The following is a 21935-nucleotide window of genomic DNA, read 5'->3' as shown; positions in this document are numbered from 1 at the left end:
TGTCGCCTCCGTTCCACATCCCCTTTCCCTAGCTGTCTTTCTGGTAGGGGGGCTGGGAGGTGGATACCGGGACAGATAATCAGCGTTGCCCTGTTGTAGTCCTTTCCGGTGTACGGTTGTAAACCGAAAGGGCTGTAGGGAGAGAAACCACCGAAGGACTCGGTCATTGTGGCCCCTATTACGGGCCATCCATTCTAGAGGGGCATGATCGGTATATAATATGAATTCACGCCCCTCCAGGTAATACCGAAGACTTTCCACTGCCCACTTAATGGCTAGGGCCTCTTTCTCTATTACTGCATAATTTACTTCTCGGGGAAAAAGCTTCCTGCTGAGGTATAAAATTGGTCGTTCGATCCCTGTCGAGTCCTTCTGTGAAAGAACAGCCCCTAAGCCCTGATCAGAGGCATCGGTCTGCAAGATGAAAGTCTGGGTATAGTCCGGGCTGATTAACACCGGCTCCGAGAGTAGGGACTGCTTCAGCCGTTCAAAGGCGTGTACCATCGGGGTTGAGGGATGTCTGAGCAGTTCTTCAGCTCTTGTGGATTTCTTCAATAAATTAGTTAAAGGGGCCGCGGTTTGGGAGAAATTCGGGATAAACCTCCTATAGTACCCTAATAAACCCAGAAAGGCACGAAGTTCCTTCCGGGTTTGAGGGAAGGGGATGGCCTGAATGGCTTTGATCTTGTTGTTCTGAGGCCGTATGAGCCCTTTCCCCAACAGGTATCCAAGGTATTTTACACTCTGGGCAGCTAGGGTGGTCTTGGAGGGGTTGATGGTAAAGCCACTGTTCCCCAGAGAGGTCACTACAGAACGTAAGTGTTGTAAGTGCTGCTCCCAATCGTCGCTATAAATGACGATGTCATCGAGGTATGCCCCGGCATACCTTAGGTGTGGCTGTAGTACCAAGTTCATGGCTCTTTGAAATGTAGCCGGGGCACCGTGAAGCCCAAAAGGTATCACCTTGAACTGAAACAAACCCATCCGGGGTGGAAAAGGCGGTTTTGGGTTTATCTGTTTCTTTGAGGGGGATTTGCCAGTAACCCTTGCAGAGATCCAGGGTGCTTATGTACTTAGCTTTGCCTATGCGTTCCACCATTTCGTCTACGCGGGGTAAGGGATATGTGTCGAAGGCCGATATTTTATTCACTTCTCTAAAGTCAATGCAGAATCTGGTGGAGCCATCTGGCTTGGGTACTAACACTATGGGGGAATTCCAGCTGCTGTTGGAGGGCTCTATGATGCCCATTTTCAACATTTGATTCGTCTCCTCTCTGATGATGGCTCTACGTGCTTCAGGGATGCGGTAGGGCCGTTGTCTCACGGTTTTTCCTGGTTCCGTGTGGATAGCATGTTCAACCACGGTGGAGTGTCCTGGAAGGGAGGAAAAGACTGTTTGCACCGAGGACAGGGCTTTCCTGAGATCCTGTTTGTTAGGTTCGGGGAGGTCAGGGTCAATGCACCCTTCAAAGGGAGGGGCTATTGTAAGGGACAGGACAGGACGGGGGCCCTCCCACTTCTTCAAGAGGTTCACGTGATAGATCTGCGCGATACCTCGGGTGGGTTCGGTTTCCACTTCATAGGTAACGGGAGTCACGGCTCTTAACACCGGAAAGGGGCCCTGCCACTGTCCTAGTAATTTGTGGTCGGAAGAAGGCAATAGTAACAGTACTAGATCGCCAGGGCTGAACTTCCGGGCTTTGGTTCCCTTATCGTACTGGTGTTTTTGGGTGTCTTGAGCGGCTACCAGGTTTTGCCTCACAATGACCCTGATCTGTTCCAAGTGGGTCTTCAGGTTGTCCACGTATTCTGGTAAAGGTCGGGTTCTGTCGGGTTCGGCTTCCCAGGCTTCCTTTGCCATATCTAGGAGTGTCCGTGGGGCTCTTCCATACAATAATTCATATGGTGAGTATCCTGTGCTGCTTTGCGGCTTACACCTGATGGCAAACAGCGCCAGGGGAAGCATCTCCTCCCATCTTTTACTTTCGAGGCCCAAAAGCTTTTTAAGGGTCGTCTTAAGGGTGGCGTTGTATCGCTCTACTAGCCCATCTGTCTGGGGGTGGTAGGCAGCTGTTCGTATTTGTTTGATGCCTAGCTGGGAGCAGACTTGGCGCATCAGGGTGGATACAAAAGGTGTCCCCTGGTCGGTCAATATCTCGCGGGGAAAACCCACCCTTGAAAAAATGGATATGAGGGCTTTGGCAATGTTTTGAGTGGTGGGGTGGCGCAAGGGTACTGCTTCCGGGAAGCGGGTGGCATAGTCCACCAGTACGAGAGCATATCTACATCCTGATCTCGAGGGAAGCAATGGTCCTATAATGTCCATGCCCACTCTTGTAAAAGGGACATCAATGATGGGGAGGGGCTGGAGAGGAACCCTAGGGGGTCGATATCGACTATTCCGTTGACAGACTGGGCACTCTCTGCAATACTGTTTGATCTGTTCGTGTACCCCTGGCCAGTAAAACTTATCTAGGATGGTCTGACCGGTTTTTTCGTCACTGAAATGCCCTCCCAGCAAATGGCTGTGTGCTAGGAACAATACTTTATCACGAAACAACCCGGGGATAACCAGCTGGGGTGGCTGTTGGGGTCCTCCCTTTCTGTAGAGGAGTCCGTTTCTCCGGAAGAAATAAGGACCTACATGTAGGGGATCTTCAGCATCCAGCGCGCGTGCCCAGGCCTCCTGCAACACCGGGTCTTCCTGTTGTGTGGCGCGTAATTCCCGGTCTGTTTCCCATGGATGGATATCAACTTGGGCAGGAAAGGCCATAGCAAAGTCCTTCCTTTCGTTCCTCTTCTGTCTTTTGGTCTTAGTTGGTTTGACCGTTGGACGCCCCGGAGGGGATCCACGGGAAAACGGAGCTTCGGCCCACCATTTCCTCAGAGATTCGGTGGTGTCCTGAAGGAGAGGGGGTAGACCACTATAATCGCTTCCCAATATCGCTTGTTCGGGGAGGGTAGGTATAAGACCCACCGTCAACAGACTACCCATATCCGTGGAGTTTTGGACATGGACCTGTGTGGTTGGATAGTGCTTGGTGTCGCCATGGACACATTTGATAGCCACGGTTCCTGTCACGGGCCCGACAGGGTGAGGCAGTTCTTGGGGTCTTAGGACGCTTTGTCTGCAGCCGGTGTCGGCCAGTGCCATCATCCTGTGTCCTTCAATCCGCACTGGGCATCGAAACGGAGGAGGAGTGGTGTCCGCGGTGAGACATACATAGTTTTTCGCCATCCCTATGTCCATGGGTTCCTCCCTTTGAGGACAGACGCGAGCAATATGTCCGTACCCACCACAATGAAAACATTGGGGTCCAGGTGGATGGGGCCGAGGCAAGACCGGATAAGGCATGAGGGCAGCCGGCTCGGGTTTCCTAACCACCTGAGGGGGTCGTACAACCCGGGGATGGTTCCCCGGAGGTGTGCGGGAATGATGTTCCTCCTTGGGTCGCTGGGATTCCTGGGCTCTGCTGTAGGCGCTGGCTATTTCCACCGCACTGTCGAGCGTTAGACGTGAATGTTGGCGTACCCACTTCTGGGTGGCAGGATATAGGGAAGCCAGAAATTGCTCCAAATATATTTTGGCTAGAATGTCTTCTTTAGTGGCGGTAGCTGATTTTAACCACCGATTGGCCAGATCTTGAATACGGAACGCTAGAGCCCTGGGAGTTATTTGGGGTCCTTCCCTTGCTTGACGGAGTCGGACCCTATACGTCTCGTCGTCTATCCCTAAACGTTCCAGGATGCAGGTCTTGATGTCGGCGTATGGTGTTTGTCCCTGGATATTGGCCTGCTGGTAGGCGGCCTGCAGTTCTCCGGTCAATAGGGGACCTAAGTAGTGGCCCCACCGGTTTTCGGGCCAGGCAGCGGCCTGAGCTAGGCGCTCAAAGTTCGTGAAGAAATAATCGGGGTCCTCTCCAGGTACATACTTCTGTACCACGACTGAGGGCAGGGAGGTGACGGGTCTTTGTTGTCCCATGACAGTGGTGAGTTTCTCGAGGGCTTGGTCCTGCGCGGTACCCTGGCCTTTCAATACGTCATGCAGCTGTCCCCGATCGTCTTCAGCTGTTTTGAGGAATCTCTCCATCATCTTCCCCAGTTGCTCCTGGCATTCTGCCAGTTGTTTGACTGCGGCCTCCATGCTTCCGGCTGATCCCACTTCTGACACCACTTGTGGACTTGTGGGCAAGGCGGACCGGAATAACAGGCGGGGAGGCCGAATATAGTGAGCAATGTCTGTGCTTTAATCAACAGGGGAACAGATGTACAGAGTCAAACACAGGATGGGACGGTTGACTTGGCTCGTGACCCGGTTCGGTGTGGTGGAGTCGAGATGGATTCCGGCTTCTCCCTTGCAGCTGGTGATCCCCTCGATATGGTACTGGGGCTCCACGGAGGCTTGAAACAAAGGAGAGAAGCGCAAGGGCTATTAGTCCGAGCGACACCGTCGGAATACTTCCACCGACACCCGAGAGTGAGGACTTACGAAAGGGTGAAGTGAGGGCGGGACGGACAGGGGAGGTGGAAAAGGCAAGTAAGAGAGGGGAGGGGATAGAGGTGCCAGGTGTTGGGGCAGTGATCGGTATTTATACAGTGCTCGTGAAAACGGGGGATAAGTATGCTGTGTCTTAGTGCGCGTGTCTCCTATGTTATTTACAGTTCTATATTTACAACTCTAACTACAAAAGGGTCACGGAGAAAGGTGACGTGTACTCACGTGCCCCGCCGCAACTCTCGTCCGAGTTGCGGCCGCTCTCCAGCCTCCTCCTGAGGATGCCACCAGTCCTCCGTCCAGACGTCCTCGTCCTCTTCCTTGCTTCGGTCCAGCCGTGCTGCGCCGCTCTCTGTCGGGGGTTCGTCGCTCTCCGTTATCTCCTGCCACGAGTCGGTTGCTCCGAACGACGCTCCGTCCTCCTCGGGGCTTTTTCTACCTTCCGGCTTGTTGTCTGGCTGGCCTCTTCCGGGGTCAGGGGCGGGTGCTTCCGGGTCGCTCGAGGTCGTCCAGCGTCTGCGTCCGGGAGAGCTGGCGAGTGTTTCCGGTTCACCAAGTCCAGAAGGCGGTACCTGCAGGGGACGAGAAAGAGAAGGTGTCCTGGGTGACCGGGACGTTAATCGGTCGAGCGCGGGGGACAGGGTCCCCGTGCCCGGACACCGCTGTAGTGAGGTAGTTGTCGCCTCCGTTCCACAAACCCATACGACACACCCTGTGTGGGGTAACAGTATGACATGCTGTGCACTGTAGTAATGGGACTATGACCCATACGACACACCCTGTGTGGGGTAACAGTATGACATGCTGTGCACTGTAGTAATGGGACTATGACCCATACGACACACCCTGTGTGGGGTAACAGTATGACATGCCGTTCATTGTAGTAATGGGACTATGACCCATACGACACACCCTGTGTGGGGTAACAGTATGACATGCCGTGCACTGTAGTAATGGGACTATGACCCATACGACACACATTTTGTGGGGTAACAGTATGACATGCCATGCACTGTAGTAATGGGACTGTGACCCATACGATACACCCTGTGTGGGGTAACAGTATGACATCCCGTGCACTGTAGTAATGGGACTATGACCCATACCACACACCCTGTGTGGGGTAACAATATGACATGCTGTGCACTGTAGTAATGGGACTATGGCCCATACGACACACCCTGTGTGGGATAACAGTATGACATGCCGTGCACTGTAGTAATGGGACTATGACCCATACCACACACCCTGTGTGGGGTAACAATATGACATGCCGTGCACTGTAGTAATGGGACTATGACCCATACGATACACCCTGTGTGGGGTAACAGTATGACATGCCGTGCACTGTAGTAATGGGACTATGACCCATACAACACACCCTTTGTGGGATAACAGTATGACATACCGTGCACTGTAGTAATGGGACAAAATAACCTAGACAAGTGTGAATGCGAACCGCACCCTTAGGACCAACCCCCATGTAGGGGTCACGCAATGCACTGTGTGTGAATGGGACTAGTACCCATCCCTTAGGACCAACCCCCATGTAGGGTCACGCAATGCACTGTGTGTGAATCAATCAATCAATAAAAGCATTTATATAGCGCACTACTCACCCAGAGGGTCTCAAGGCGCTGGGGGAGGGGGGTCCGCTACTGCTCGAACAGCCAGGTCTTGAGTTGCTTCCTGAAGGCGAGGTGGTCCTGGGTCAGGCGGAGGTGGGTCGGGAGGGAGTTCCATGTCTTGGCGGCGAGGTAGGAGAAGGACCGTCCCCCTGTGGTGGCTCTTCGGATGCGGGGGACGGCGGCGAGGGCGTGGCCGGTCGATCGAAGCTGGCGTTTGGGAGCGTAGAAGTTGAGGCGGCTGTTGAGGTATCCTGGGCCTTGGTTGTGTTGGGACTTGTACTCATCCCCACGCCCATCCCCAATGTAAGGGAGTAGACCGTGAATGCCACCCACTAAAAGACTATCACATTTCTTACGTAAAGGAACCTAAAAAGTGTCATCGCCAAACAAAAGTGCTGTAATTGTAAATTTTGTCCAACTTAATCTCTTAATAGATTTCCAGTACTGTAACCTTAGTGGCTCTGGTGCAGATTGGGGTGTACAAATTCTCCCTACTTCCACGGATAGAGCAATATCACAGATACACGCACATATACTCATCATACGCTTGGGCCCATTTTACTAACATACGCTCAAATACTCTACCATCACTGAACCTGTGGAAAGAAAACTCCTAAACACCCTGCATCTACACTGAGGTCGATAAGACCTAATTGTGACTGTCCTGAGTCATGATCTAAACAATTTATACAACAATAATCAAAATAGAGTACTCAATAATTGACAAGAAATAACCACCAACACTGTAATTAAAATCATGGTACTTTATCTAAAATTAGTCAAAGAAAATCAATCAGAGTAAATCATTTTTTCTCATAATTATCTATTCTAGCTAAATGTCAGAATGGGTTAGGACAGGTCTCTCAGTAGAAGTCTCCCGAGTCGCCGTCCTCACAGCATAGAACCTCACCAACGCAGGTTTGGGAAGAAAGTGGCAAAGTGGCAAAGTGGCAAAAGCCCTCTCTAGGCTAACAATATTTATAATAATTTCAACAAAAGAAAGCAACATAAAATGTTTTAGATATCCGCTGAGCCGCTGAGCAGAGCGAGCAGGAAAGGATGTAGCATCGCTACATTTGGAAAACCTCCGCTCAGAAAAATCACAAAAATAAAAAGACGGAAGACGGAACTAAACTTTCGAATGTATCCCCTCATGTTCATATTTCCTCGGCACCAGCATTATGATCTCAGAGTTCATTCAGTTCATTCATTATGGCTCCTTTGTCCTCCAAGGTTACTCAGATGTACTTGGATGTTCGCCCAGAGCTGCTGTCCTCACGGAAAACTTTCAAACCAGGCGAAGACTGTGGTCAGATGACTCTCGACCATGTTCAGCAAGGCCTTCTCATCACTAATCATTCACTTGAGCCCAGGTTGCAAACGGCAGCCATTTTATACTAGGCCAAAACGTACCATCTTAATTAAAAGAGACAAAAACAACGTTACCACAGCATAGTGATTAAGCAGTGTTAACCCCACTAATACCCTTATGTGTATGTAATTATCTAGCCTTTGCAACACAGAAAAGCATTAGTACACGACAATTCAAAAGCGTTTTGTGCTTTAAATAAACAGCACCCAGCAACATTTACTTAATAAAACATGCACATTATTAATTTGCCACATGAACGCTTCCCCACGTGTAGTTTTCTCTTGTTAATTCGTGTTGGTTAGTCAGAACATTTACACAAAACAAATAATTAACGTTACAGATTAATATTTTTAATTTTTGACACATAGACAAACCGGAGCTTAAAAACCCAATAGATTTTCAACAGAAAACTCTGCTCCAGCAGCTCTGTAGATGAGAAATGCATTAAAAACTATTTTGAAGTTTGCAAAAACCAAAGGGATATAAGTACCATTGAAAACTGCGATATAATTCACGCCGGTGAGCGATCACTCACCCAAATATTAAGTCTCTTGTCAAAAGGTGTTATTATAGAGCACCACAAAAATAGTTCTTCCACCTCGTGTAAAGAAGAATGTTACTAGGAAGGTATAAAATCTTTGCTTTTCTCAACATGTTGACTGGATGTAGAAGTCATCTTCATTTTCTTTGAACGACTGTTGAGCGTAGGAATCTCTTCAACTCGTTGCCGAATAAATGTAGTAACAGAGTCCACGCAGGGTAGATGTATTAGTAGGACAGGACACTACACAGTGGTGTTTGTTTGTGGTGAGAGGTCTCTGAGGGTGGCATAATACATGTTGCAGCCCTCCGAGGCCTTTCCCTGGCTACCATGCCCTTGGTACCATAGGTACCCCTTGCAAGGGACTGATAGGTAGGCCAGAGTTGTGCTAATTGTGGAAACAATGCATAGTTTTAGGGAAAGTGTGGAAATTTAGCTCGCAAACTGAACATTATCTGCGCCATCTTGCCCCTCCCCAGCACCACGCGCAGCGAATGCACAGCCGCCATTTTAGGCACCCCACTCTCTCCCCGCTCACTCTCGACCGCCAGCGTTTTCCCTTGGCGCTGCAAGCATCCCCCCGTGCGCCGGCCACCCCCGCTCTCTCATACAGGCCATAAACCCTCTCCTTCTGCGCGACCCTGCTACGGAACCACTTCCAACCGACAACCCATACATGGTCATGCCTCTCCTTTGATAACCCCCTTCCTCTGCGCCCCATTGTCTGAACTGGTCCCAGGCCATCACCTAGCCCTGCGGATGCAGTTTACTGCCCCTACTGTAAGGGAAACACCCCACATCAAAGGGATTACAGTAGATCAAAGCCCCTACCCCCTGAGACCCGGCCAGTTGCACACACCCCCGGGAATTAGCGGAATTCCCTGCTGCGCGATAGCCATCTCCCACTGCGGGTAGGGTGGGAACTTCTACTGTATCTATGTGTGGGATCGGATCTGAGCCGGGGCTTCAGGGGATGTTCTTTCAGGCATCAAGGGAATCTCAAGAATGTACTATATGTAATAAAGCAATAAACCAGTGTATAAGAGACCAGGTCTCAGAGATGCAGTTAGAGCACCTCGTGACGATACCTTGCTGTCTGATCTGATGTGTTCTGCTCCGACGGAATAAAACTTTGTTTCCTGCCTTCCAGTCTCCGGCGCCTGCCTCTTTTATTGGTAAATCATCGAGTGGTATGAGAGGCGATTACCGCCGGGCAAATCCTTGAAAGATTATCGACTGAAACTGCCGCTACCATTTAACAATTGGCGTCCCAAACGTGGGGCCCATCAGCGACACGTGGATCCAGTGGGAGAGGTCCCGACGACAGAGTGAACGACTGCAACGATCGGGAGAGCTCCTGCCCAATAGACCCTCGTCTGGCAGCCGATCATCCGAACTTCACTGGTTCCGAGCAGACCTCTCTCGAGTGATCTACGGTCCTGACTGGGAACCATCAGGAGTGCCGCGGCAAATACGGAGAATAGAGGACGATCGGGCGCTGGAGGCGGAAGACGAGAAACTGTCCATGCGGTCAGGGTAAGGTCGTGAAATACGACAAAAGTGCGAAATAATTGATTGATTGTTTGAATACTAGTATTGCTCATTGATTGTTCTTTTTGAGATATTCGCTGTCTACAAACGGGGAGGAGTAGGAATACTCTCTCTCTCTCCCTTTGCAGATAGTGAAGGGTAGGTAACGCAGACTTTTGTCCCCGTTGAAACCCGTCGTGCCTATCTTTATCTCCCCATTGATTGATTGTCCGAACATTGATTGTTTTGAAGAATAGTGCTTTTGAGATATTCTCTGTTTGCAAATAACGTAGAATAGGAATATTCTGTCTAGTCTTTGCAAATAGTGAAGGGTAGGTAACGCAGACTTTTGTCCCCGTTGTAACCCGTCGTGCCTATCTTTATCTCCCCATTGATTGATTGATTGATTGTCCGAACACTAGTTGTTCGATATTGGTTCTTTGGAGGTATTCTCTGCTTACAAATAACGAAGAATAGAGATATTCTGTCTAGTCTTTGCAAGCAGTGAAAAGATAGGTAGTGCTGACTTTTGTCCCCGTTGAAACCCGTCATGCCTATCTTCTCCCCACTGATTGGTAGTTGGTTCTGCCCGGACCGCTTATTAGAGGTGAACCATCCGGCTCCACTGGAGGGCACCCCTAATAAGGACATGTTCACTAAATATGGACTAGTCGCCGTAGCTTATAGCAAGCTGTGGCATAAATATACCAAGAAGGACCCCGAAAGTCAGTGGCCACTGATGGGATCCTTCGACGACCATAAGATAGAAGCACTAGAAATAGCTCTGCGTAGCAATAAGACGACGCCTACTATGCTTGACAGTATCGGCATGTGGCGCAAAGAAGCAACGCAACGGAAAAAGAGGGAAGAAGTAAAAGCAGAAAAGGAATTACGAAAGGCAGCTCACCTTGCCGCTAAAAAGTTAGAAGAAGACATAAAAGAGAGAAGGGAAACTAAACTAAGACAGGAGCCCGAAACCTCAGGCCAGTACGCTGTTAGGACCCCTTCTCTGCTCTACCCTGTATTGTCCTCCAAGCAGCAAACGAATGACGAATTACTGTTAGGTCCCCCGACCATTTACATGCCCCCTCCGTATGCACCCTCCCAATCGGTAGTGCAACACCCACAACCCCCGAACACGAACGAAAGCAGTACAGGGGCCTCGGCCCTCACGGCCTCCGCGCCGGCTGAGCCTCTTGTACTGAACCTAACGTCGACTACAACGCTAGACGACCATGAGATAGGAAAGAAAGAGTCCACCAGAATGAATCGGTTAACTAAAGATGAACGAGCAGGAATTGACAAGATAGTAGGGACGCTGGTGGAGCGAAAAGAAAGTGAGGAGTATATAACGGACGTGTATAAATCGTATGCCGACAGCCGCAGACGACACTTCGTCGTACGGCTCTGTTATCGCACCCTGAATACATATGAGAATAGGTACCACGATAAAGGTCCCGAAGGCCTAGCGGCCCTATATAGGAAGGTAGACATTGGGGAAGAAAGAGAGGGCGATGTAACGAACCTCTTCACTCGTACACTCGAGGTCTACCGACACCTTAAAGAACATGGACAGACAACCACAACGGAAACCCCCATGGCAACTAAGCCCCAGGGAGGAAGGGCCGATGCCATGATGCCCATTAAAGAAGCTGCCCCCTACTGGGTCCCCCCACGGGGTCAGGGAACACACGACGACATCAACCACCAAGATGCGAAGGGAAGGGTTGTATATAACTGGGTCTACCAGCCGTGGGACCGGCAAGATATTTTGACCTTTAGAAAGACCCTACCCGACTTGAGAAAGAACCCGACTGCCTTCTACACTGAATTAGGCACAGCCTTAGGCTCAACGATAATGACGTTAGCAGATATCGACTTGTTCTTTGGGCTATGCCTGCCGGCTGATGTGTGGAAACAAATCCGGAAAGTTGACCACGCTGAGCCGTTCGGATATACCTGGGTACAACTCGATACCGTAGATAAACAGCGAGAACCAGGACAAAAACCCCCCAGAGACCATACACCTACACCCTACAACGGACGGAGAGACTTAGATGGAAATCAATGTGCATTCTGTAGAGGGTTCGGACACTGGAAATCCCAGTGCCCGGTCCTTTTGGAACTGAACAAAAATAGGGACCCCAATAGACACAACCGGAAGTTTGTTGATACCCACCATCAACGTCACCACACTTGATTAGGATCACGTGCAATCGAGCAAACGCCATTTTTTTCCGAATACGCTAACCAGATCGCTGATACGTACAACGCTCCAGCAAAATAGTATGGTCAAACATTTTTAATAAATTACAAGTATAACAACATTCCGGCAAAATGAACAGGATAAAACACGTTTTAAAACAACTATTTACATAACAGTCTGCTGCAACCTCCATCCCAAAGCCTTAACGTCCACGTGACACCGTCCTCGCCTCTCCTTCCTCGAAATTGCAACATTGGCCTGTTTTGGGCGGTCCCTCTTAGTTGACTTTGGGCTATAAAAGCCATGCAAAAATCCATTGACATCAGTGGCGAGCGATTGTGCGAATAGGCCGGAGGCTATACGAAGCGCCGAAGTTCTGGCAACACCAAGGCGGAGCCCGCCACGCTGTGCGGGCCTTTCCGCTTTCTCTTCTTCTTTCTTCAATAAGGGCTGATGCCCTGGCGGGGGGAGGCGACGCGGACGGACCTCCCCCACCTCCCCAGGTGGAGGCTTGCCAGGCACCCCAACCGCCTTTAACTCTCCGGCCAGCTAAGCTGCACCCAACCGTCTTTCACTCACCGGCCAGCTAAGCTGCACCCAGCCATCTTTTTCATCGGCCTGCTGAATTTCACCCTGGCACGCTGTGCGGGTCTCCCCAGTCACTTCTTCCTTCAATAACGGAGGGTGCCCTGGCGGGGGGAGGCGACGCGGACGGACCTCCCCCACCTCCCCAGGTGGAGGCTCGCCAGCAGATGAGGGCACCCCAAACCACACCTTTCACACGTCGGCCAGCTGAGTTGCGCCCTGCCACTTCATTCGCCGTTCGGCTGAGCCGGCACCCCTGCACGCGGCCGCCAGGCAACCACCCAAGCACCGGGTTCACCAGGACTGCCGCTAGCGCCCGACGTGAGGAGTGGGCCCCCGCAGCAAGGTAATCGGGGACCCACCCCGGTGGTGATACCATCCAAACTGCTGTCGTCACTGCTACTGGAATCACCCCGGTGGCAGCACCACCCGAACTGCTGCTGTTACTGCTGCTGGCTCCTCTCCGGTGACTGTACCGAAGAGCTGCTGCTACTGCTGCCCTTGAACTCCGGCGGCCGACCCCTCCGGTTCCAGGCCTGGCCCACCGTGAGACAATTCTGGACTCAAAAGCTTGTTTGCTAGGGCATGGGCCCCACCCTTGACAGAACGCTCCCCTCAGCCTTGCAGAATTGGTTGGAGTCATTTGACATTCGACTCCTGCGGACTTCCGGTAAGGACAAAACCACCGCCATTGCTCTTTTGCCCCCGGGCGGCAGCCGCCTTGCCTCCGCTTGGTGCAGTGAGAAAGTAAAGCGTCGGCGGAAGAACCCGCCTGCTGCCCCGCCCTAAGAACAAACCGTGGCTTTGCTACAAGGTTGCAGTGACGCCATGCTGACGCAAAGTTGACGCTAACGAAAGTTCTCGAACTACCGAAAGGAATTCTGGTTCAACTGCTAATTCATGGAAAGACTTAGACTGTGCACTGGCCCGACCCCGCCCCAAGATGGCGCTGATGTAGGAGTGGCCTATAACTCCTTGTGGCGTTCCAGCCACGTGACATTTGTGTTAAAAAGACATATATATATATATATATGTATGCGATGCTTTCACACATGATGGTGGGGGAAAGGGGGGAACCAATTTTTATGTTAATCCAGTGTTGCTCATGTTGCTCGACGCCTCACACACCGTGGCCGGTCTATGGCGGCTGTAGGCCCGTATTTCCATACTGACATTGTTTTAAATAAAGGGCTTCTTAAAAAGGAATTACGAAATCAGTGTCATGACTAATCATCTAGGTTGTTGAAGGTTTTTCTTTTGAACAAATGATTGTTACTCCTAAACGAAAGCATACAGATAATACAGACACAATTTGCCTAAAAATCTTTTTGTTTAACGGAATTTGTACCCATCCCGCCTGCCCTTTTTCCAAGAATTGTCAAATCAATAATGAACTGTAACTTAAGGTATATGTCGCATGCAAGGTATGGTATCCTGCACCATAATACACGACCAATTGAGAAATACATGCACGACCAGGGAACGCGAATTTAGGAGATGAATGAACTAGAGCATCTTTGCCTCGAACTAAAGAATAATGGGTCAGTGGTATTACCCAACCCTGCGGCTAGCCTGGTACATGGTAGGTAGAACCTTTCGTGTCTGCGCGCGCTGGGGTATTTTGAATACTGCACCTCCCCTCCCCTCTTATTTCCCCTCTATAGGTCACGACGAAGTTCCGACTGAAGAGTGGAGTGGACATGGACCGCACCAAGTTCAATATCAGGGAAAACATAGACAAACGTTGTGAGATAGTGTGTAAAATTACAGACCACCATTGAGAACAAGAAAAACTGTATGATATGATTGTGCGTGTGTACTACGATTATACGACATGAATGTGTATGCATTTCATGTTCGGATCACTTGAAGAGAGCGTCATTGTATGATTGAAGTGTGCGTCCACCGATCAAAGGGAGGAGAATAAAAGGGTCAGACAACCCATAAGATAAACTACAAAATACTAAAGGTACGCAGCGTGCATAGGAATAGAGGACAGGAAAGGAGAGGTCCCCGTGCTCGACGCAACCCTGAGTCTCCGTCTTGTTGCATGTACTGTCATACCCTATCCGGCATTTGTGTGTACATGATCACCGAATTTATGTCTTTTCCCCGCTTGTGTTTTCTTACATGGAACAGACCCATGCTACTCCATGTTATGTGTGCACCAAGTGGCCTATTATCTTACCCATCTCTCTCTCTCTCGTTTTGTGTCGTATGTATGCCAAAATAGCCTACTTGATGCACACGTCTCTCTCTCTCTCTCTCTCTCTCTCTCTCTCTCTCTCTCTCTCTCTCTCTCTCTCTCTCTCTCTCTCTCTCTCCCCCTCCCTCGCAAAAGGCTCTCTCTCTTGCCCTCTTTTCTTCTTGAATAAATTAACGACATACACCCCTTTGGTAAGTGTATAATTGGCCTGAACACAGTGGTGTTCGAACAAATTGACAGAAACAAAAACGACCATACTTTACCACGTTACTACCTCTCCTTTTTACAAACATTAAGCCTAATCGGCTGAGAAGGAAAGGACAGGTAAGACGACTGATGTCTCCCAATCTGACCCACAACACGGGGACTATATGTCAGTGGTTTTTGTTCTTAAAGGACACCATCTCCACCACCCAGAATTACCCCTGACCAATTAGCCCGAAATAAGAATGTCTAAAGCACCCTGTTCTCCCAAAGATAACTCCAGCCCTATACTAGCCGTCTCAGAGTATCTCGAACAAAACAGCTGATGGCCCCTGTTTTAAACTGATAAAGGGTCACCTACTGTATGAAAAGGATACTCGTGAACGCATGACCATAGCACCTCGCACTTACGGATATTACCAAACCTTGCATTATAGGGCGCAGAAACTGACACCTAGAAGGCCAGACGATGGATAGGGACACCCACAGAACCCTGCACCACAGCAGCAATTAATAGATTAGTAACACGCACATTAACATCAGAGTTAATAGACACCAATCATATAGTAACAGATAAGAGCATTTCCGCAACTACTCAGTGGTTGGGAGAGAGAATGAAGTATGTAAATGTCTTCCCTGCCAAGATCTTTAAGACTTTCGTTTCTTATAACCTATTCAAGGATAACCTGCAGACATCGGAAGAGAGGGGTCGGATGTGACGCACAGTCTGGCTGCGGATCATAAAACATCTATGACATCGACCAAGGGGAAAGCGACGAAGCAACAAGAGTGTGAGACGAGGCACCATTATCAGAACGATGAGCGCGAAGGGCTACATCGAGGCCCCTGCTCACTGACCAGCGTGCCTGAAGTCTTAACCCGTCGGGCCCGATTGATGGGCCCAGTGCCGAAAAGATTCTGCTCTCCTTGGTCCGCATTTTTGATCTGATCCCATGCCACCCCATTCTCTCTTCCTCTTTCATTTGGACTATGACTTTGACCTACTACCGAGGAACAAAAGGCCGGCACCCTGTCTCAAAGGTACCTGTGGTGAACTGTGTTAAGGAACAGGACTATGATCAAAGAACAGTGAGTGGTCACACCCTGCCACGTGAAGAAATCGGATTTGAACTGGACCTTAGTTCCACCGCCGGTGCTCAACAGTGCCAACGAAAGAAGAACAACAATGAGAGCTTACCAGTGATAGCTCTTTATAAACAAGGACACTGGAAAGAAGAACCCATGTCAAAGTTGAAAATCCTCTCCCAACCACCTTATTATATTAACTATCTTCTTATCAAGTTTTCATGATGTTGCATCAATCACTTCCGACTGTACACTGAGAAGTTAAGAAAATGTAACTTTGTATAGTAACATTCATACAACACCAGCCATGTACACAACTATACTGCAACTTTGAATGTACTTCCTCCTCGCCTGCTTCATCAAACTGTATGAGACAATGTACAAATGTGTCAGATTACTCCTGCCTACCCTAAAGACTCTGTATCTTTAAATGTGTGACGAACATTGACGATACTGTAACTGAAAGGCTAACAAAGGCGAATATTGGCCGGACAAGCTGGCGAGATATGTTAAAAGGGAGGACTGTGGAAATTTAGCTCGCAAACTGAACATTATCTGCGCCATCTTGCCCCTCCCCAGCACCACGCGCAGCGAATGCACAGCCGCCATTTTAGGCACCCCACTCTCTCCCCGCTCACTCTCGACCGCCAGCGTTTTCCCTTGGCGCTGCAAGCATCCCCCCGTGCGCCGGCCACCCCCGCTCTCTCATACAGGCCATAAACCCTCTCCTTCTGCGCGACCCTGCTACGGAACCACTTCCAACCGACAACCCATACATGGTCATGCCTCTCCTTTGATAACCCCCTTCCTCTGCGCCCCATTGTCTGAACTGGTCCCAGGCCATCACCTAGCCCTGCGGATGCAGTTTACTGCCCCTACTGTAAGGGAAACACCCCACATCAAAGGGATTACAGTAGATCAAAGCCCCTACTCCCTGAGACCCAACCGGTCACACACACCCCCCAGGAATTGGCGGAATACCCTGCTAAGCAATAGCCATCTCCTACTGTGGGTGGGGTGGGAACTTCTACTATATCTATGTGTGGGATCGGATCCGAACCGGGGCTTCAGGGGATATTCCCCCATACATCAAGGGAATCTCAAGAATGTACTATGTGTAATAAAGCAATAAACCAGTGTATAAGAGACCAGGTCTCAGAGATGCAGTTAGAGCACCTCGTGACGATACCTTGCTGTCTGATCTGATGTGTTCTGCTCCGACGGAATAAAACTTTGTTTCCTGCCTTCCAGTCTCCGGCGCCTGCCTCTTTTATTGGTAAATCATCGAGTGGTATGAGAGGCGATTACCGCCGGGCAAATCCTTGAAAGATTATCGACTGAAACTGCCGCTACCATTTAACAAAAGAACACAGGCCCTGGGAACCTGATGGGCAGGGACCTAAGGCACACTCAGTCAAATTGCATCGGGTATCTGGCAAAAATGTTAGGGGCAACTTTTTTACACAGTGCAGAATGGTATTTCATCTCGCTTTGCACAATACTGTGTATATAATCTGTGGACGTGTGGTTGTTGCAGGTGGTTCATGTGGGACAATTGAAGATCCAGCATTTGTGACTGGTGTCTGTGGTGCACACTCCCTAACACTATCAGCAACTGTCCCAACTGATATGCAGTGAAGAATGTGCGTGTTTGTGTGTGTGCATTTCCTTCTAATACTGCCCACCTGGGCACTGCAGATCTCAGAGAACCCATCCTACCTGGCTTCACTACATGTGACCCCTCTCCGTTGAACCATAGTGAATGTTCTTGGTAATCTTTGGGGCTCCTCGGACTCTCATATGCTGCATATCCTGCAGCATGACATCTTATGTGTGGTAAATTGTTCGTAGCACCTTAAGTGTTGCAAATTCCTCCCATAAATATTTCAAAAGGAAAGGATAGGCCACACTCCCTTTAACAAGACTTTCCCCCGATTCAATCTGGGAGTCCCACGGAAACAGCTCAATAGTTGCTCTATGTAAATGAAAACCTACGACTGAAACAAAGACTGTTTAGTAGCCTATTTGCTAATTTGGAATAACCCAACATCAACCAATCAGGTGATCACACCCTGGGCCACCATCCTTCAGATTTTGAGCGCATGTCGTGTGTGAAGAGAGACCTCTGAGCGCTGCTCATTTCTTCAGAGATGAGCGACGTTTCTTACACCTTCAGCTTTTGCTGTTTAGTGAAGATTTCTTCACATTTCAGTGGGACGACCATCTCAACCCCGACAATGTCCAACACTTCTTAAGACGTTCTCTCCAGACCTTGTAGGACTTATAGCAAGAAAAGATTTCACTCTGAAGACCCTTATATGAAGTGCATTTATTGTCTCTACACTAGCCATAAAGTTAAAGATTTCAACATTCGCCACACCTTCTTAACTAAAGCCTCAAATGAAGGAGAAGGACGGTCTTTAATGTGGCCGCAGAGCGTCAGGTCTAAAGAAGCACCATCTTAGCTTCAAGGTCTTAACCATCAGCCCTAAAGAACTTCCCAAAAATGTTCAGAGGAAGTCAGGACACCAAAATCCCCTCTCTGAGGAGATAATTAACATTCTGAAGTCAAGATCTAATTCAGCGTCTGAACCACTGACACTGAGAAAAAGACTCTTCAGGCACACTGTAAACTAAAGATTCATCCACAAGAGATCGTCAGGTCAGTGATGAGACCATTGACGAAAGCGTCATCAACAGAGTCCTTGTCGTTGATGAGGAAGCGTGACAAGAAATACAATGGTAATGTCGGCGACCACAAAAACAACTGCAACATCTTCATTGATTATAGCTTTTTACACCTCACTGTTGATGATAGTTGCACTGCCATCAACTATCCCAGCAAAGTTATCACCATAGACAACATTTGCAATGAAAACACCATTGGAACTTAAACCACTGGTGTCGACCACATCATCAACAATTCATCCATTGATGACGTCCTAAGCAAAACATACAATGTGTACTACAAACGGTAACTACACCAGAACCAGTTGAACAAGATCTTCAATTGCTAGGGAAGCCTAAACTCGAACCTGTTTTCAACAGACCAGATAGGAAGTGCCATTACTACGCTAGGTTGCATGCTCTACTGGGATCATGGGGGAATGTGCTTCTTATAGCCTGGTCAGGGACCGCCGCTTAAGCATTGGCCCCGCTTTTCATAAATTAAAAGGTCCTGTGCAAAATAAAGAAGGAACAATGTCAGATGATTCTAATAGCCCTGTGGCGGCCAAGACAAGATTGGTTCATGGAGCTTCTCTTATCGGAACAACCGTGTACACAATTAGCACTGCTTCCGAATCTTTTTTCCCCACAGCAACGGCTACGTATTCCATTTGGGCCAGCGTCTCTAGGATTATTAGCATGGCTCCCGAACATGACAAGATTTACTGTTTAGAAATTCCAGATAGCTGTAGAAACTCTAGCTAGAGCCATTTCCACAAATAAGTCCAGCAGAGGAAGACTGAACCTCTGTACTCTAGCCGGCCCAAACACACCAGCAACCTACCCGAAGCCATCAAAAATCTCAACAAATTGATCTCCACCTGCACGCTGGCTCCCTTCGAGCATTGCAAACCTCATCAGCCAAACCTCAAGCTAGTTGGTACGGGGGGGAAATCCGGATGATAAATGCTGCTACAAACATCTGGAGTGCAAGTGGTGAATGAACCATGACAATGAGAACAAGGACACCTTCCCCACCAAATACACCACACTGACAGACAGTATCAACGTCCGCACCAACAGCAGCTAAGAGATCTTCAGCATTGTGAAAGATTTTACTCTCCATTGGCCACCTCCAGCTGCATCACCCCTCACAAGACCTCTGCAGCAAGCTCTCTCAGCTCTTCTGCAGCAAGATGACCTCCATATATAGCAACATCGACTCCCAACTGGACCCCATAGATCTTACTGAAAGTCTCCCTGTCTCTGCCAGAGAAAGTTCTTTGGTGATGACGAGAGCTGTTTGTGGGCTGTGGTTAGGTCAGAAAATGATTTCGAGGAGTTGGTGGTTGCAAAGATTGTCAGAAAGCCTTCTGTTAATGAGCCTCTCTAGGACTTTGGCTTGGTATGGAAGCAGGGAGACGGTTCTGTAGTGGACGGGCATTGATGGGATTGCAGAGGGTTTCTAGAGCGGGACTTGGGGGGTTGGTATTGCCCGGACTGTGGCGTATTTCCATGGGATCGGGAAGGTGGCTGGTAAGATGAAGTTGTTAATTGCTGTTAACAAATGTTGGTGTGAGGAAGCCATTAGAGACCTCGACTATATGTTTATTGCTAATACCCTTTAGCGCGGAGTCAGAACCCCGAAGGTCTGACGCTAATACCCTTTAGCGCGGGGTCAGAACTCTGAAGGTCTGCCGCTAATACCCTTTAACGCGGGGTCAGAACCCTGAAGGTCTGACGCTAATACCCTTTAGCGCGGGGCAGAACCCTGAAGGTCTGACGCTAATACCCTTTAGTCCGGGGTCACAACCCTGAACGCCTGCCTCTAATACCTTTTAGCGCGGGGTCACAACCCTGAAGGTCTGCCTTTAATACCCTTTAGCGCGGGGCAGAACCCTGAAGGTCTGCCGCTAATACCTTTAGCGCGGGGTCAGAACCCTGAAGGTCTGCCGCTAATATCCTTTACCGTGGAGTCAGAACCCTGAAGGTCTGCCGCTAATACCCTTAAGCACGGTCAGAACCCTGAAGGTCTGCCTCTAATACCCTTTAGCGCGGGGTCAGAACCCTGAAGGTCTGCCTCTAATACCCTTCAGCGCGGGGCAGAACCCTGAAGGTCTGCCTCTAATACCCTTTAGCGCGTGGTCGAGAACCCTGAAGGTCTGCCTCTAATACCCTTTAGCGTGGGGTCAGAACCCTAAAGGCCTGCCTCTAATACCCTTTAGCGCGGGGTCAGAACCCTGAAGGTCTGCCTCCAATACCCTTTAGCGTGGGGTCAGAACCCTGAAGGTCTGCCTCTAATACCCTTTAGCGCGGGGTCAGAACCCTGAAGGTCTGCCGCTAATACCCTTTAAACAGGGGGTCAGAACCCTGAAGGTCTGCCTCTAATACCCTTTAGCGCGGGGCAGAACCCTGAAGGTCTGCCGCTAATACCCTTTAGCGCGGGGCAGAACCCTGAAGGTCTGCCGCTAATACCCTTTAGCGCGGGGTCAGAACCCTGAAGGTCTCCCTCTAATACCCTTTAGTGTGGGGTCAGAACCCTAAAGGCCTGCCTCTAATCCCCTTTAGCGTGGGGTCAGAACCCTGAAGCTCTGCCTCTAATACCCTTTAGCGCGGGGCAGAACCCTGAAGGTCTGCCGCTAATACCCTTTAGCGCGGGGCAGAACCCTGAAGGTCTGCCGCTAATACCCTTTAGTGCGGGGTCAGAACCCTGAAGGTCTCCCTCTAATACCCTTTAGTGCGGGGTCAGAACCCTAAAGGCCTGCCTCTAATCCCCTTTAGCGTGGGGTCAGAACCCCGAAGCTCTGCCTCTAATACCCTTTAGCGCAGAGTCAGAACCCTGAAGGTTTGCCTCTAATACCCTTTAGCGTGGGGTCAGAACCCTGAAGGTCTGCCTCTAATACCCTTTAGCGCGGGGTCAGAACCCCGAAGGCCTGCCTGCGGGTTCAGAACCCTGAAGGTCTGCCTCTAATACCCTTTAGCGTGGGGTCAGAACCCTGAAGGCCTGCCGCTAATACCCGGCGCGGCAGGCCTTCGGGGTCAGAACCCCGAAGGCCTGCCGCTAATACCCTTTAACGCGGGTCAGAACCCTGAAGCTCTGCCTCTAATCCCTTTTTCGTGGGGTCAGAACCCTATAGCTCTGCCTCTAATACCCTTTAGCGTGGGGTCAGAACCCTGAAGTCCTGCCTCTAATACCGTTTAGCACGGGGTCAGAACCCTAAAGGCCTGCGGCTAATACCCTTTATTGCGGGGACAGAACCCTGAAGCTCTGCCTCTAATACCCTTTAGCGCGGGGTGAGAACCTTGAATGTCTGCCTCTAATACCCTTTATCGTGGGGTCAGAACCCTAAAGGCCTGCCTCTAATACCCTTTAGCGCGGGGTCAGAACCCTGAAGCTCTGCCTCTAATACCCTTT

The 21935-nt window shown here is 49.7% G+C and overlaps 1 protein-coding gene across 1 annotated transcript in view; it reads left to right on the top strand.

Annotated features, from left to right (window-relative positions):
* The window catches only part of LOC146863581 (uncharacterized), a 205048-nt gene that overhangs the window by 69071 nt on the left and 114042 nt on the right, over positions 1-21935 (top strand).

This window comes from Triturus cristatus, chromosome 2_1, assembly GCF_964204655.1.
Source record: "Triturus cristatus chromosome 2_1, aTriCri1.1, whole genome shotgun sequence".
In the NCBI taxonomy this organism is placed as follows: Eukaryota; Metazoa; Chordata; class Amphibia; order Caudata; family Salamandridae; genus Triturus; species Triturus cristatus.
The sequence above is the reverse complement of the archived record's forward strand: the minus strand, read 5'-3'. Positions and strand labels throughout refer to the sequence as shown.